Source organism: Heptranchias perlo, chromosome 34 (assembly GCF_035084215.1).
Source record: "Heptranchias perlo isolate sHepPer1 chromosome 34, sHepPer1.hap1, whole genome shotgun sequence".
NCBI lineage: Eukaryota > Metazoa > Chordata > Chondrichthyes > Hexanchiformes > Hexanchidae > Heptranchias > Heptranchias perlo.
In genome coordinates this window covers 5,976,147-5,993,113 of record NC_090358.1, presented here as the reverse complement: position 1 = coordinate 5,993,113, position 16,967 = coordinate 5,976,147, and positions in this window count along the sequence as shown.

Genomic DNA, 16,967 nt, shown 5'->3' with positions numbered 1-16,967 from the left:
TTTCTTATTTGTTTCTCCCGAATTCCTCAATCGCATCACCTCCTGTCACCGTGACTGTCACAAATGCTGCTATTGTTTTAAAAGCACAGGCCGTTCTCAATTCTCCAGCCCTTTGTAAATCTGTAGGAATATTAACCAAAGGGCATCAGAAGAATTCCCTCCAGCTCAAATCCACATCAGAGAACTGGCTGAAAATTTACCCTCTACATCATACCTCAAACCTTGGCTCACCAGGTCAGTGTATATTTTCAGGAACACAAACCAAACCCAGCACAGTAATCCATTGAGTTCATGAGTTAACCTTCTCTTGTCAAAATCATCAAAGATGAAGTCACGTACAAGAGGTACGTAATGTAGTGGCCATGTTACTCGTGGCAGTTTGAGAATTTGAATTCAGTTTAAAAGAAATAATAATCTGGAAATAATAATCTGCTCTCAGTACTTAGATGATGTAATTAATTGACAATTGTTAAAGGCTCAAGTAGTTTTAGTGCATCGCAATAACTCAGGATCAGCTGGGCTCCACTTCATACAGAATAAAGTCAATGTCCAAGATTAAAACAAAGCTGGAAAGGCTATTTTTTAGGTCAGATTCCTTGTATAACAGACAGTTTAACAGCTTTGAACGTCCAGGTACATTTAAGATCTATTTCTGATCAGCTGCTGGCTTCATACAGCCTTGTCCTTCCAAACTGTGTTAGAATCAGGATGTTCTGCGTCCCTCAGGAACACTTGTGTTCACCCCTGAGAAGATCTGCAGGTTAACCTCCACCCATCGCCGTATTGCCCCCCTCTCTTGGGTTCTCGTCTGCTTCTGGCATTTCTAAAGTTGCGCCTGCTGTTATTCCAGGGCTGTGATTCATTTCTAATTTCGGTCTCTCTGTCCTCAGAAACTTGAATAGTTACTCACATTGTGATAGCCTTAAATTGCTTGATTCAATCAGACTCGGTGGCAGCTGTGGCTAGCACTCTCATCTCTGAGTCAGCAAATTGTGGGTTCAAACCCCATTCCAGAGCCTTGAGCACAAAATCTAGGCTGACAATCCAGTGCAGTAATGAGGGAGTGCTGCACTGTTGGAGGGGCTGTCTTTTGGATGAGACATTAAACCAAGGCCCCATCTGCCCTCTCAGTAGATGTAAAAAATCCCACGGCACTATTTCAAAGAAGAGCAGGGGAATTCTCCTGGCTGTCCTGGCCAACGTTTATCCCTCCTTAAAACAGATTATCTGGTCATTATCACATTGCTGTTTGTGGGATCTTGCTGTGCGTAAATTGACTGCCGCATTTCCTACAACAGTGACTACACTTCAAAAAGTACTTCATTGGCTGTAAAACGCTTTAGGACATCCTGAGGTCATGAAAGGCGCTATATAAATGCAAGTCTTTATTTTTCTTTCTTTAAACCTTCACAACCTGGCAGCCTTTCAAAACCTTCCTCTTTCCCAAAAGGTTTTCTTATTCGGTTTGTGAATCAGAAGTCCGATCTTTTATACTTTTGACCACAAAAGGTGAGACCCCCTTTTTCCATCTAAATGACCAACCAAGATGGGACATTTATCCTAAGGATTCATGGGTTAAATGTCACTCACCCTGGGCAGAAACAGGTCAAGAAACTGCCGTCTGACAACTTCCAATTTACTTGCTAAAAGTCAGGCCGGAGAAAGCTACTCAACTCCCTCCTTTCCTCGAACATTCAGACCAGATAAGATGTTATCTGGACAAAGCAGCCATTCATCCAGAGGCCCTGACTGTCTGCTCATCAAAGCTCCGCTGAAACAAGAGCTCTTTGTTCTCTTTAGCGTGTTGTCTAAATTTCCCAGGGTTCTAGGTTTAACCTTTGGGCTTTCCCAGGATTCAGCGATTTGGTTCAAAAGGTGACGTTTCTCAGGCCACACTTACTCCACCTTTGTCCAACGTGCTGCCTGGCGCAAGTGCTGAGGCACAAGGCCTTGTCAGAGCCATGCTGAGAAATATTAAAGGGGCACTGCTGTCTTGAAGGAAGGGTAAGTGAACCTTTTTCATAGAATCATACAGCGCAGGAGGCCATTCGGCCCATCGTGCCAGTGCCGGCTCTTTGAAAGAACTATCCAATTAGTCCAACTCCCCCGCTCTTTCCCCACAGCCCTGCAAATGTTTTCTTTTCAAGTATTTATCCAATTCCCTTTTGAAAGTCATCATTGAATCTGCTTCCACTGCCCTTTGAAGCATTCCAGATCATAACAACTCACTGAGTGAAAAAATTCTCCTCATCTTGCCCTCTGGTTCTTATGCCAATTACATTAAATCTGCGTCCTCTGGTTAATGACCCTCCTGCCAATGGAAACAGGTTCTCCTTATTTACTCTATCAAAACCCACTCGTATTGTTCAATTGTTTTTCTCTCAATTTCACAAGATTGTCCCATCCTAGTTCGTCCATCCACCCCCACCATCACAAAGCAAACAGTAACCAACAGCAGCCTTAAAGTGGTAAATGTCCCAAAGTGCTTTATAGAGGAGAAACGGGCCTTGAACACCAGTGAAAGAGTGAGGAGAGGACCAAAAGCACAGTCGAAAACAGGTGAGATTGAGGAGACTTTTAAAGGCAGCGTAGAAGTAGCAAGGAGAGGGAGAGGAATTCCAGAATGTCGGATTGAGGCAATTGAAAGCTCTAACACTCATAGTGGAGTGGAGGAACATACACAGGAACAGAAGGAGGCCATTCGACCCCTCGAGCCTGTTCTGCCATTCAATTAAATCATGGCTGCTCTGTATCTTAACTCCATCTACCCGCCTTGGTTTCTGTAACTCTTAATACCCTCGCCTAACAAAAATCCATCAATCGCAATGTTGAAATTTTCAATTGACCCCCAGCCTCAACAGCTTTTTGGGGCGGATTTTCACTTTGTGTGAAGAAGTGCTTCCTGACATCTCGCCTGAACGGCCTGGCTCTAATTTTAAGGTTATGCCCCCTTGTTCTGGACTCCCCCACCAGAGGAAATAGTTTCTCTCTATCTACCCTATCGAATCCTTTAATCATCTTAAACACTTCAATTAAATCACCCCTTAATCTTCTATATTCAAGGCAATACAAGCCAAGTCTATGGAATCTGTCCTCATAATTTAATCCTTTTAGAGGGAGGGGGGTGTACAGGGACCAGAGTTGGAAGACTGAGGGCATTGGGAGGAACCTAGGTCTGGAGGACGTTACAGAGGTGGGGTAAGACCATAGAGGGATTTATAAATGAGGGCGAGGATATTAGGGCTTTCCTCTACTCAGACGTTCACTGCATGTGTTGATCATTCTTTGTGTGAAGAACAACTTCCTTATGTGGCGTGTATTGAGGGGAGATCTAATCGAGGCCTTTAAAATGATTAGGGGATTTGATAGGGTAGATACAGAGAAGCTATTTTCTTTGGTGAGGGAATCCAGGACAAGGGGCATAACCTTAAAATCAGAATTCGTCCATTTAGGAGGGAAATCAGGAATCATTCTTTCACACAAAGGGTAATAAAAATCTGGAACTCTCGCCCCCAAAAGGCTGTGGGTGCTGCTGGTCAATTGGAGCTTATAAAAGTTGGAGATCGATGGATATTTGTTGGGTGAGGGTATCGAGGATATGGAGCTAAGGCAGGTAAATGGATTTGAGGTACAGATCAGCAATGATCTAATTGAATGGCGGAACAGGCTTGAGGGGCTGAACGGCCTTCTCCTATTCCTATGTTTCCGTTATCAGTCCTAAATTTGCCTTTCGCTAGATTGAACCCGTGCCCCCTACACATGATATGAAGACATAAATTTGAGCGAAAAGCATCACTTGTCTGAGTCGCTATCACGATATCCAAATTTTAAAAAAGGACCTTACGGAACAGACGGGGCCCCTTTAAACAGTGACACGAATGATAAGTGAGCTGAAAAAGCACAGCGTCAAAGTGCAAGTCTCGGCCACTAGTAGGCTGCAGGTTACGTACACAAATCGGTTTGCAAAGTTAAGAATTAACTTGTGGGCCACAGAAACCTTGAAGAAAGCAGGTTCCGGGGGGGCTGTTAATGAATCTCGCCACTGGGTGGCAGCATTATGGAAAACGTGAAACAGAACTTGTGAGAATGGGAGATTGAAACCATCTGCGTGCAGTCAGTGTTCCTTCCATCCCCTTGTATCATGGCTTTTGTTTCGATTCTCCATAAAAGGAGAAAAGCTGTTGTAAAAATCTGAGATGCATCAGCTTCGGTGTAATTACTGTGCAAACTGGACTCAGTGATGGTTAGGGGCAGTTTCAACAGACAGCAGGCAAAGCCTAAGAAAATTAATGCTGGCTCCCCAAATAGCTCAGTTGGTAAATACACCAGCCAGTGTGGTACAGAGACACACACACCCGGGCTTGATCCCCAGTGTGTGGTAAATAAGCTTGTCTTAGCTCGATGACAGTTGGGACCCAAATGACCTCAGTTTCCCTGCACGAGAGAGTGGAAAAATCAACCAGGGTCCTTGTTGTTGTTCACTATCCTGTGTGTGTGTGCACGAGTGTGTCTGTGTGTGTGCATGTCTGAGTCTTGCGCGCGTGTCTGAGTGTATGTGTGCGCGTTTGTGAATGTGTGTGCGTGAGTGGGTGTGCCCGAGTGTGTGCTTGCGCGTGTCTGTGAGTGTGTGTGTCTGTGAGTGTGTGTGTCTGTGAGTGTGTCTGAGTGTATGTGTGCGCGTGTTTGTGAATGAGTGGGTGTGCCCAAGTATGTGCTTGCACGTGTCTGAGTGTGTGTGTGTGTGAGTGTGTGTGTCTGTGAGTGTGTGTGAATGTGAGTGGGTGTGCCCAAGTGTGTGCTTGCGCGTGTCTGAGTGTGTGTGTCTGTGAGTGTGTGTGCGCGTTTGTGAATGTGAGTAGGTGTGCCCAAGTGTGTGCTTGCGCGTGTCTGAGTGTGTGTGTCTGTGAGTGTGTGTGCGCGTTTGTGAATGTGAGTAGGTGTGCCCAAGTGTGTGCTTGCGCGTGTCTGAGTGTGTGTGTCTGTGAGTGTGTGTGCGCGTTTGTGAATGTGAGTGGGTGTGCCCAAGTGTGTGCTTGCGCGTGTCTGTGAGTGTGTGTGTCTGTGAGTGTGTGTGTCTGTGAGTGTGTGTGGACATCAGCTGAGAACAGACTCAGACTCAGTCGGAGCCTCCAAGGTTGAACGACTGGCCGTCAAGCACTGTTTAGACTCAGGCGGAGGATGGAATTGTTCCTCGCCCTGAGAGGAAGGCAGAAAAATGGAAGGGGAGAAAAAAAATCAAAACTGAAGTAAGCAAGAGATGTATCCAACATGTCTGAAAACCCTCTCCAATAAAATTATTGTTGAAATCACTCCCGAGTATCCACCACTCTTTATTAGTGGATCTCCTGTACCTTTGCCTATGAAAAGTCAGCGCTAATCGAATTGCTCTCAGTGCAGTAATGATGCTGTAGGTTTTGGTGTAGAGATTTGCAGCTTCTGGAACTTATGAAGCTCCATCTACTGGAGATTCTAGAACTAGGGGCACAGTCTCAGGATAAGGGGTCGGCCATTTAGGACTGAGATGAGGATAAATTTCTTCACTCAGAGGGTGGTGAATCGTTGGAATTCTCTACCCCAGAGGGCTGTGGATGCTCAGTCGTTGAGTATATTCAAGATTGCGATCAATAGATTTTTGAGCTCTCAGGGAATCAATGGATATGGGGATCGGGCGGGAAAGTGGAGTTGAGGTAGAAGATCAGCCATGATCTTACTGAATGGCGGAGCAGGCTCGAGGGGCCGGATGGCCCACTCCTGCTCCTATTTCTTATGTTCTTAGAAGTGTGCGGCTGCAGACATGACTCTATCACAGAATAGTGACGTCCCAAGGAGGGTACGACATACACAGTGAATTCAATATCTTACACATGACAACAACTTGCATTTATATAGCACCTATAAAACAGAAAAATGTTCTAAAGCACTTCATAGAAGAGTAAGGAAAACATGCTGAGCCAAAGGAGGAGAGATTAGGAGGGGGGACCACAAGTTCGGTCAAAGACATGGGCTTTAAGGAGGGTCTTAAAGGAGGAGAAGGTGGAGAGGCGGAGGGGTTTAGGGAAAGAATTCCAGACCATGGTGTGATGTAGGAAGGGGGATGCACAAGAAGCTGGAGTCAGAGGTTCGGGGGAGGGGGGGGGGGGGGAGGGGTTATACCCTGGACGAGGTTACAGAGAAAAGAAGGGGATACAAGGGTGAGAATTTTAAATTTGAAGCCTGGGGGCACTAGGAGCCATCGTAAATGCAGAGTAGGACACGTGCAGCAGGGGTTCGAATGGGCTGGAGTTTTCAGAGGGTGGAGTTGAGCCAAGACAGTATTGGAGGAGGCCAAGAAAAGAGGCGCTGGAATGTGTTAGTAAGCCCATCCCTTCCTGTCAGACGATGTTTCAACAAAAGTCTTTCTTCTTCTTGATTGAGAAATCTGAGTGAGGGGACAAGGCCCACAGGGCAGGACATGATCAAAGTGTAAAAGAATAAAAGAGATGAGACAGAGAGAGAGAGAGGGGGGAGAGAGAGAGAGAGAGTGAGAGTGAGAAAGGAGAGGGAGAGGCAGACGGAGAGAGAGGGAACACAGCATGTATCAATTACTGCAGAAACCTACAACATTCTTGTAGAATCACAATCATAAAACCTTTTCCTGTTGCACGTTGTTTAAATCACACAGGTCCCTGTCACATGATGTTACTGTAACTAATCCCAAAGGACTACCCTAGGAGATTGATTTCAAATTCCAATTTCAAATACTAAGCACACCGTGTGTATCACGGATAGCGACAGCTGGCTGGGGATGTCTGCTGCATAATCCCGGGGTTCAGCTGACTTTAAAAGCTTCCCCCTGACCCTTGACTGAGGTACAACATGATCAGGTTCAGAGGTTGCTGCACCACTCCGGATAAAAATCATTAGCGAGAGATTCCTCTCTGTATTCAATGTAAATAAATACATCAGGATTCAGAGATACAGTGAAAAGTCTGTAACTTGAGGGGGGGTGCCTGGAATATTTCGAGGGGTGGCGTGGGAAGAGGACGTTAGTGAGGTCATTTGCCAACTCGAAGGCTCATTAATCTCTTACAGAAACATTTGCGTCAGGCACCCCAACCATTGTTTACACACCGGCTCTCACCACCCACGCGTTCAAAATAATTTCGGTTCTGAGTGTTTCATAGTCTAAATAAAAAAAATCCTGCTGGAGAATATTAAAGCAGACAGAAAGATTTTTGGATCTGAGAGGCAGTACAGCTTTTAAAAGAGCGAAGCAGATGTAATATAAATATATGTTGGCACAGGGAACAAGCAGACTGTGGACACAGAGAGTTGCCATTAATAGAATGGAATTTGCATGGAGCAGGCAGTAGAGGGCACTCCTCATGGCTTGTTGCTTTGCCCAGGCCTCCTGCGCACAAGTCTTTCATTTTACCTTTTCCTTGCAAGAGTATATTTTCTAAAATTACATCCTTGTGTGAATTTGAAACAATTGTTGAAAAAAGTTGATTCTGCAGAGGATAAAACAAAAAGAATTCCCTCCTTACCACTGACAGCGAGGCCTGCCCCAATTAGTACCTGAGGGAGGAGGATTCCTGGAGGGTTGGTTCAGCTACAAACTCTGCTGCCTGTTGTTGCTTTGGGCTTTGATCTTTTAAGGCATCCTGATTCAATTTTACTCCTGGCAGATACTGAGTGACTGCTAACTTATCACTTCTTATTTATTATTTATAGCAAGGAAATTACATGGCAGAGATTACACTACACGTAAAGAGCTGGGGGGGGAGGTGGGGGGGGTGAGGGAGGAGGAGGAAAAATCATGGGGCAAGGCCAGGATTTGGAGCAGGGTGCAGAAGGGAACATAGCCCACGCTAGAACTGTTTGTGGAGATGTGCTGGACTAAGGTAATCAGCCAACAATACTGAGTGGGTGTCAGTACAGTGCCTTTAACGTAGTAAAATGCTCTACGGCACTTTGTAGGAGCGTAATCAGACAAAAATTAAAAACCGAGCCAAAGACAGAGACATTAGGACAGGTGACCTAAAGTTTGGTCAAAGAGATCGGTTTTAAGGAGTGTCTTAAAGGAGGAGAGCGAGGTGGAGAGGTTCGGGAGGGAGTTGCAGAGCTTAGGGCCTAGACAGCTGAAGGCACTGTCGATGGTGGAGATCTCACCCATGAGAATGAAGCCCTATCAGGTTATTTGTCCAACTGAAATGGTTTTTTTTCCTGAAGGCAGTGAATTTTACTGGGGGACGGATCCATAGTTTTCAGCTGGCCTCAGTACCTCTCCCAAATAACCACTCTCCATTCGTGAGCCCAGATAGTGTTGGCAAGTTACTGGGTCGTGGAGGGGGTGGGTGAAGGGGCATCACCCTTAAGCCGGATCCCCATCCTCACTCGACATCCATCAGAAGCAGGAACCCAGGCCAATTTGGCCTCTCCCCCCCCACCCCAACTGAGGATCAGCAAATTCAGCACAGGCTAGGGCTCAAAGCTGGGATTTTCCTGGTCTCTTATAGCACACCAGGCATTGCACTTCCCAACTGAGCCACCAGGGCGGCAAGAGCTTTGACTACACAAAATGATCAATTCACAAAATCCTGATCCGTTCACGTGGCAGAATCAAAGGCAAAGATCAACAAAATCAGCCTCAGTGCTGTTCCCTCTCTCTCAAAGAAGAAGATCCTTTGATCCAGCCCACTGTCTGGGATCACATCCTGATAAAGCAGTCAGTCTGCTCGTGTGTTGAGGGCCCCAGCCAGAGTGCTAACGTAGCAATTCTATCCATTCTCCCACTCAAGGCAAACGACGGCTGGGGTCCCACAAGACAGCTTCCTGCTCCTGGATCTCCTCCATCGACAGTCAGCGACTATTGCCAGAGCTGTGTGGTCGGACTGGTCTTATCTGGATCGAGCTTCCTGATGGAAATGGAGGCAAGTTCCAGGAAGCTGATCTTGGCTCAGTGGGTAGCACTCTCGCCTCTCAAGCCCCACTCCAGAGACTTGAGCACAAAATCTAGGCTGGCATTCCAGTGCAGTACTGAGGGAGTGCTGCACTGTCAGAGGTGCTGTCTTTTGGATGAGACTTTAAACAGTCTGCCCTCTCAGGTGGATGTAAAAGATCCCATGGCACTATTTTGAAGAAGAGCAGGGGAGTTCTTCTCGGTGTCCTGGCCAGTATTTATCCCTCAACCAACATCACTAAGAACAGATTAATCTGATCATTATTTCTTGCTGTCGTGGGATCTTGCTGTGCATAAATTGGCTGCCATGTTTCCTACATTATAACAGTGACTACATTTCAAAAGTACTTCATTGGCTGTAAACACTCTGGGACATCCTGAGGTTGTGAAAGGCGCTATATAAATGCAAGTCTCTCTTTTTGGTCTCTTAAGTTCGCTGCTAGAGAGGGTCGGCCTGATGTTTTTGGTGTTCTGAGAGGTGCTCCTTAGAGCTGGAGACTGACATCTAGGGAGCTGCTGGTCATTCTGCAGCTTCCCTTTAGAGCTGCCGTAGGCTGGGGTTTAAAAAAATATATATAAACTAGGCACTAAAAGTAGAAATCATTCTCCTCTAACATACTTTTGTGTTTTTACGAGGTGGAAGTGATAATCCTCACTGAATTTGCATCAGCAGCAAATCATTAGAACTGAAGTCCTGACCCCTCTTCCCCCGTCTTGTCCTGCTATTCGGTTCTTTGACTTGGCAAAAGATGGCAGTCCTACATCTTGTTACAGTCTGCACAAGAAACAGGCCCTTTGGGTGGAGCGAGGGATGAGCCTCTCGCTCTCTGTCCCTCTAAAAATAGCTGAGAGACAAGAAGCCAAAAGGCAGCTATTTTAGGCACCGAGCTCACACGCGCACACAAACAGAGAGAGCGCTTTCTGGCCTCTGGAAGGCAGACTGCTGTGAGATGCACCAGCTGTGTTATTATACAGATGTGTCTGGGGCCCTGCCTCCCTTGCCGTGGATGCCAGTCTAATCTCATGCCAGTGATTCCTGTGGGAGAATTATTAAAGACACTATCCGATCGGTCTGATCCTTCTTCTTAAATCATAAAAATGAAGGCTTGTGTCCGGGTGGCTGAGTCATCCAGATCACAAGGACCACAGGATCGTCCCCTGGTCTCAGACAGGGTGGTAATTGGGCAGCACGTAATCCAGGCTGACATCTCAGTGCAGTCCTAAGGGAGTGCAGCACTGTCGGAGGGGCCGTCATTCAGATGCGACGTTAAACCGAGTCCCCGTCTGCCCTCTCAGGTGGACGTGAAATATACCACGGTACAATTCCAAGAAGAGCAGAGGAATTCTCCCCGGTGTCCTGGCCAATATTTATCCCTCAACCAACATCACTAAAAAACAGATTAACTGGTCATTATCTCATTGCTGTTAGTGGGATCTTACTGTGCACAAATTGGCTGATGCATTTCCTACATCACAACAGTAACTACACTTCATAAAGTACCACTTCATAAAGACCCACGGCGAAGAATCACTAAAGAGACTACACGATAACATTAACAAGTTCCATCCCACCATCAAGCTCACCATGGACTACTCCTCAGAATCAGTTTCTTTCTTGGACACACGAATCTCCATCAAAGACGGGCACCTCAGCACCTCACTCTACCGCAAGCCCACGGACAACCTCACGATGCTCCACTTTTCCAGCTTCCACCCTAACCACGTCAAAGAGGCCATCCCCTATGGACAGGCCCTGCGAATACACAGGGTCTGCTCAGACGAGGAGGAACGCGATGGACACCTACAGACGCTGAAAGACACCTTAGTAAGAACGGGATATGACGCTCGACTCATCGATCGACAGTTCCGACGGGCCACAGCGAAAAATCGCATCGACCTCCTCAGAAGACTAACACGGGACGCAACCAACAGAGTACCCTTCGTCGTCCAGTACTTCCCCGGAGCGGAGAAACTACGCCATGTTCTCCGCAGCCTTCAACGTGTCATCAATGACGACGAACACCTCGCTATGGCCATCCCCACACCTCCACTACTCGTCTTTAAACAGCCACCCAACCTCAAACAGACCATCGTTCGCAGCAAATTACCCAGCTTTCAGGAGAACAGCGTCCACGACACCACACAACCCTGCCACGGTAACCTCTGCAAGACATGCCAGATCATCGACACAGATACCACCATCACACGAGAGGACACCACCCAACAGGTGCATGGTTCATACTCCTGTGACTCGGCTAACGTTGTCTACCTCATACGTTGCAGGAAAGGATGCCCCAAAGCATGGTACATTGGCGAGACCATGCAGACGCTGTGACAACGGATAAACGGACACCGCGCAACAATCGCCGGACAGGAGGGTTCCCTCCCAGTCGGGGAACACTTCAGCAGTCAAGGACATTCAGCCACCGACCTTCGGGTAAGCGTACTCCAAGGCGGCCTTCGAGACACACGACAACGCAAAATCGTTGAGCAGAAATTGATAGCCAAGTTCCGCACCCATGAGGACGGCCTCAACCGGGATCTTGGGTTCATGTCACGCTACACGTAACCCCACCAGCGAACAAAGGTTATCTGTTTTTAATATAACTGGTCAATTGCTGTCTTTTCCTTCTGGATGTTTCTATGTTTCTGCCCCTCTCTCTTTTTTTTGTTCTGGCCGTTTGTATATTCAGTGGCCCTGTAGGTAACACCTATCTGTCTGAACACTTTGGTTGCCTTGGGAACGGGCAGTTGAAAAGACTCTCTGTAATCACCAGGTATTGTTCTGTGATTTATAAATGCGAGAGGTTCGAGAATTTTTTGACATTCACCTGAGGAAGGAGGAAGCCTCCGAAAGCTTGTGAATTTTAAAATAAAATTGTTGGACTATAACTTGGTGTTGTAAAATTGTTTACAATTGTCAACCCCAGTCCATCACCGGCATCTCCACTTCATAAAGTACTGCATTGGTTGTAAAGCTTGTTGGGGCGTCCTGAGGTGAGGTCATGAAAGGCGCTATATAAATGCAAGTCTTTCTTTAACACTAATCCCCCAGGTTGGAGACAAGAAAATCAGCCATTCCTGATTACTATCCTGTAACCCCCTGCCCCACTGTTGGAAAGTGTACACCCATGGACATCAGGTGGGGAACAAGGTCAGACTTGGCTGTGATGACCCTAGAGTCAAATAGCCTACCGACGTGTCACTGCTCACGTGTAAATAAAGGGCACTTGAGTAGTGCAGGGCCCCCACTGCCTGTGGTACTGTACGGCAGCATTTGCAGAAGAGAAAGGGAAGAGGAAAAAAAAGGTATTGACTATTTAAATTAAATAAGGTAGGAACTTGTTTGTGGGAGTTAAAATTAAAATTATAGGACAAGGTGGGAGTAAGGACGAGAACGAGGCTTTAAAACAAACCTTTACGGATTGCCTGGATCATCATTTGTTGCCATTGGTTTCTGTTCCTATGGTGTTGTTATGCTAGACCTGCGATTTACGCAGATCAGCAAGACTTGATGTTTACTACAATGAAATAGATGTGTTTAAGGAAACCCAGCACTGTACTCAAGCTGATGACTGAAGCAATTTATGTTTATTAGCTTGTGAAGTTTTAATCCAATTTTTTTTAAAAGTCATGTGAAAGAGCCAGAAATATGTCGAATTGTGGGCAACAGAAACTATTTACTAGGTTGTAATCCAGGTTAAAGGGGTTCACAGTTGACAAACCTCAAGCATCAAATTTAATTTCTTTATTCTTCTTATCTGAAACCCAGTATCAGATTACACTGACCAACATTCCTCCCTCAACAAACGAGGTCCCAAAGCACATTAGCTGCTCATTCATTTCATTGCTGTTAGTGGGATCTTGCTGTGTGCAAATTTCCCTACATAATCAACAGTGACTGCAAGGGTTGCTGGATAGGAGCGCAAAATCTGGCCAATTTCCCATCCCTAACTTGGGCACGGAAGCCAATCGTAACGCCCTACCGTTGCTCAGCTGAGATCAGCTAACTCAACAGAGGCTGCAGCTTTGACCCGGGACCTTCCTGGTCGGAATGGCTTGACTACTTACTGGACGAACTTGCCAAGCCATTAGGGGACCTTGATATATTTTTAATTTTAAAAAAGGACATTAATTGTTACGACAAATGACCCTAAAATGGGCAATTTTTTTTGTAAACAGGTATTCTTTAGTGAAACATCATTTTAAAACATTGGGTACCCAGAAACTAATAGGACAAAGACCCTCCTCACCACTGAGTAATAAATCCACCCACAAGAAATGTTATTCTAATAGAAATACCACCAGTGGAAACAACAAAGCCCATCTACTAAGGCAGAGAAAGTGTCCACACACACACACACACACACACACATACTTGCACACAGCTCTCGTGCCTCCAGGCAAGTCTGGGGTTTGAATTAACAATGCACATAACGGCCCACATAACATTCTCCATAGGGAGCGAGAGTCCAGTCTTCAATTGGAAGCTGCACGGACTTAACCATTTCAGTACCTTTGTTGGCTCATACATATTAAAAAAAATCAATATAGTTTAGAAATGGGTGCAGTAGTTTAATTATGGTACTGGACTAGTAATCCAGAGGTTGTGAATTCAAATCCCATCTTGGGGGGATAGATTGAATTCAATACATCTGGTAAATTGTGGGAATGAATCTGAAAAATAAAAACCCGACCGGTTCACCAACGTCATTCAGAGAAGGGAACCTGCCACACCTACCCGGTACGGGCTACGTGACACTGGTCCCACAGTATGTGGTTGACTATTAATGCCTTAAGGGCAATTAGGGATGGGCAATAATTACTATCTTGACAGTATCGACCCAACCAAAGAACAAATAAAAAATGTTTGGAGATTCCCCATCCCTCAGTTGGTAAAACAAACGTGTTACTGAGCCATCCAGACCAATAAGGGCACAGATTCAATCCTTAACCTGATCTGGTTTAGCTGATCTCTGCCCCAGTTAGGGAGAAAAAAAAATCACCAGCCAGGTTTCCCGCTCATGATCACTATCCAATGATTCCTTGCTGCCAAGTGCATATGCCCAGGCATCTGGACAGGAGGACTGGACTCAGTTGTAATGCCATATTGCAGTTGAATAGCCTGCCAACCAGTCTCACACATGAAAATGGACACCTGGGCAAAACACCCATGAAACTGTACCCCTTCTGGCATGGGAGGGTGGCAAAAACTGGAGACAATTTTTTTTTAAAGTTAGTTAGGAAGCATACGTTGAGACAGGCAAGTTTCCCTTGTAAACATTCCAGCTCACAAGGAAGGCTATAATAGCCCATTGTTGCCCATCCATCCAGAGCAAACCTTCAGGCCCCATCACAGCAGCCAGCTTCGTGAAATAATTAATTCTAGGCTTTTTGCTTCCATTACTCCATCCAGGAGACTTTTACACACTTTGATCGTACAGTGTGAAGGACTACTTCCTAAAAAGAACAAACTTGCATTTATAAAGCACCTTTTACGTGCTCATGATCTCCCAAAGAGTTTCAAAGCTAATGAAGTACTCTAAGCGTAGTTGCTGTTGTTATGTAGGAAAACACCATATTTAATTGCACACAGCAAGGTTCCACAAACAGTGTTGAGGTATACATCAGATAATCTATTTTACTAATGTTGGTTGAGAGATAATTGTTGGCCAAAACACAAAGGACTGCCCTGCTGCTCTTCAAATAGCACCATGGGATCTTTAACATCCAGAGAGGAGTCAGTCCCAACCTTTGCCTTTCGCTAGTTAGAACTTGTGCCCCTTCTCTGACTCAGTTTAATGTGAACTAGAGCTCCAGATTTACCTTTCCAATACAGATTAGCTAATATACCACATTTCAAGACAAAGTTTCTCCAATCTTTCCTCAAGTACTTTGATACGGGAGAAGAGTCTTACTGCTCTTCTCTGCACCAACTCCAGGACTTGAATACCCTGTGCGTCTTGGGAATTAAAACTGGTCAGTGCTCAATGTGTAGTCTTACTGTGCAGTTTAAGGACGACTTTCTCCAACTACTCTACTGTTGGAAGGCAGAAGCTTCGGTAAAACTCCTGGTGTGTAAAACTCAACTCTATGGGTAATGCTCCTATCACCAATCTGAGATCATCTAACTCAATACAGACCAGAGAGCAAACTTTGGACATTCTGGGCATGTATGGGTTAGTTCCACACTAGGCAATGGCTTTGGATGTATGGAGCACTTAAAAGTAGCAATAGCACCGTTATCCCAGAGTAGTCTCATCCTTTGGATGGCTCTGGACACTAGTCCTCATTCACCTCTAATCTACAACTGCAAGTGCACTGCCTTGGTTGATGGGCATAACTAGGTGCAGCAGCTGGGAGTCCTGCCATCATTGAACATGGGGGAATACTTGTCCCCAAATGCATAGGTCAACAGTGGCAGATCTAGTGGAGGAATTTAAGCACATGGGGTCAACAGCAGTGAAGGCAGTGTAGCAAAGCATCAGAACATGTAGGCACTTACCTAGGCACAGATATTGATAGCTGTCTACAGCAACCCTCCAGTTATCTTCCCACTAGTACTTGGTATGTGCTGTCAGGACAGTGCACTAATCGTCCTCTCTCTGATAATCATGGGAGGGGAGAGGGGGAGTTGATTGGGCAAAATGCTGTAGTGATGGGTTAGATGCAGGCAAACCCTTAAATTCACTTGTACTAGAAGTTGTTGCATCTGCCTCTTATAGATCAGATCAGTGCGCTATGCAAGAACTCACAAGTAGACATACCACCCCAATGCCCTGATCAAAACGTCCATCCCTCTGACAAACAACCAACAAGGCTGTGGCTTTACCAACTGAGTCATCGGGGAGCTTAGCGCAACTTATTAGGAAAAACAAGAGTAGCCCAGGTGAAATCTGCATTATTGGGCCTAGAGAGTGCATTAACTATGTTAGAGGCCAGGATTTGGCAAAGATACAGAGAGAAGTGCCAAGACATCTCGGTTTGTTGCAGATGTAGAATAATAATTTTCCCAGTCGGTTACTAAGCCACACAGATATATGCAAGATAACATCTTGACCGTTGGTGCTTTCCACATGCTATACAGCCTTGTTCAACCCCAAACCACCAACCAAAAGCTCGTCTGAAGTAAGCTAACAAATCAGACATCAAACCAGAGCTAAACAAACCTCAATGATGTCAATCCAAGATGACTCAACTTCCTTTCCAGATTCTGTACTACCGCAACTCGTCTTCCCTCATCACTAAAGTGCCCAGTGACGTTACTGTGATGGTTCTTCAGTACCTGAAGTAGAAGAGATGTTGAAGCACTACTATCCAGTTGAGATTACCTTAAATCATAGCTTTTTATACTGTCCTTCACCCAAGGGAATCCCTATCAGATATCTGAAATGTTCCATATTTGGTTACGTACTAGCACATTATCTGTTGCTTTCTGTAATGGCACCGTTTTCTTTTGGTTCCTAACAGTCTTTTGGAAGTTAGAACAGTGGAGGGTCACTATTTACAATATTTACAAGAATCCCAACACAGTAAAAAGTTTGAAAAATTGCTGTCTTAAATAGACTTTTGCCTTAAGCTCTCTTGACTCTTTGGGTAAATGGTGCATTGAATCAACAGACCAGTAAGGTCCTCATGTTTCATTCCTGGACAGTGTTGAGTTGGCCAATGTTACTAAAGGCAGTGGTGGGGAAGGAAGACACTACAGCTAGCTTAAGAGATGGGGATTAACAAAGTTGGCCAGGTTTCCAATTCCTGATCACTGTGGTGAACTAGTCAGAAAAGTACACGTGGATGTCAGATGAGGGCAGGACTGGGCACACCTGTGAAGTTGGCCCATTGTCAATCAACATTCACTGTCTAGGTTCACACAAGGAAAGGCTGCCTGGGAGTAACAGCATCTGTGCAACCATACCTTATCAATATGTTATATAGCTCTTCAACAGAGTGGAGAAAAGAGGGCAAGAGACTAAAAATCAAGGGAGGGGTCCTGAAGACTCAGTCTGTCTGAGCTATGCAGATAGCT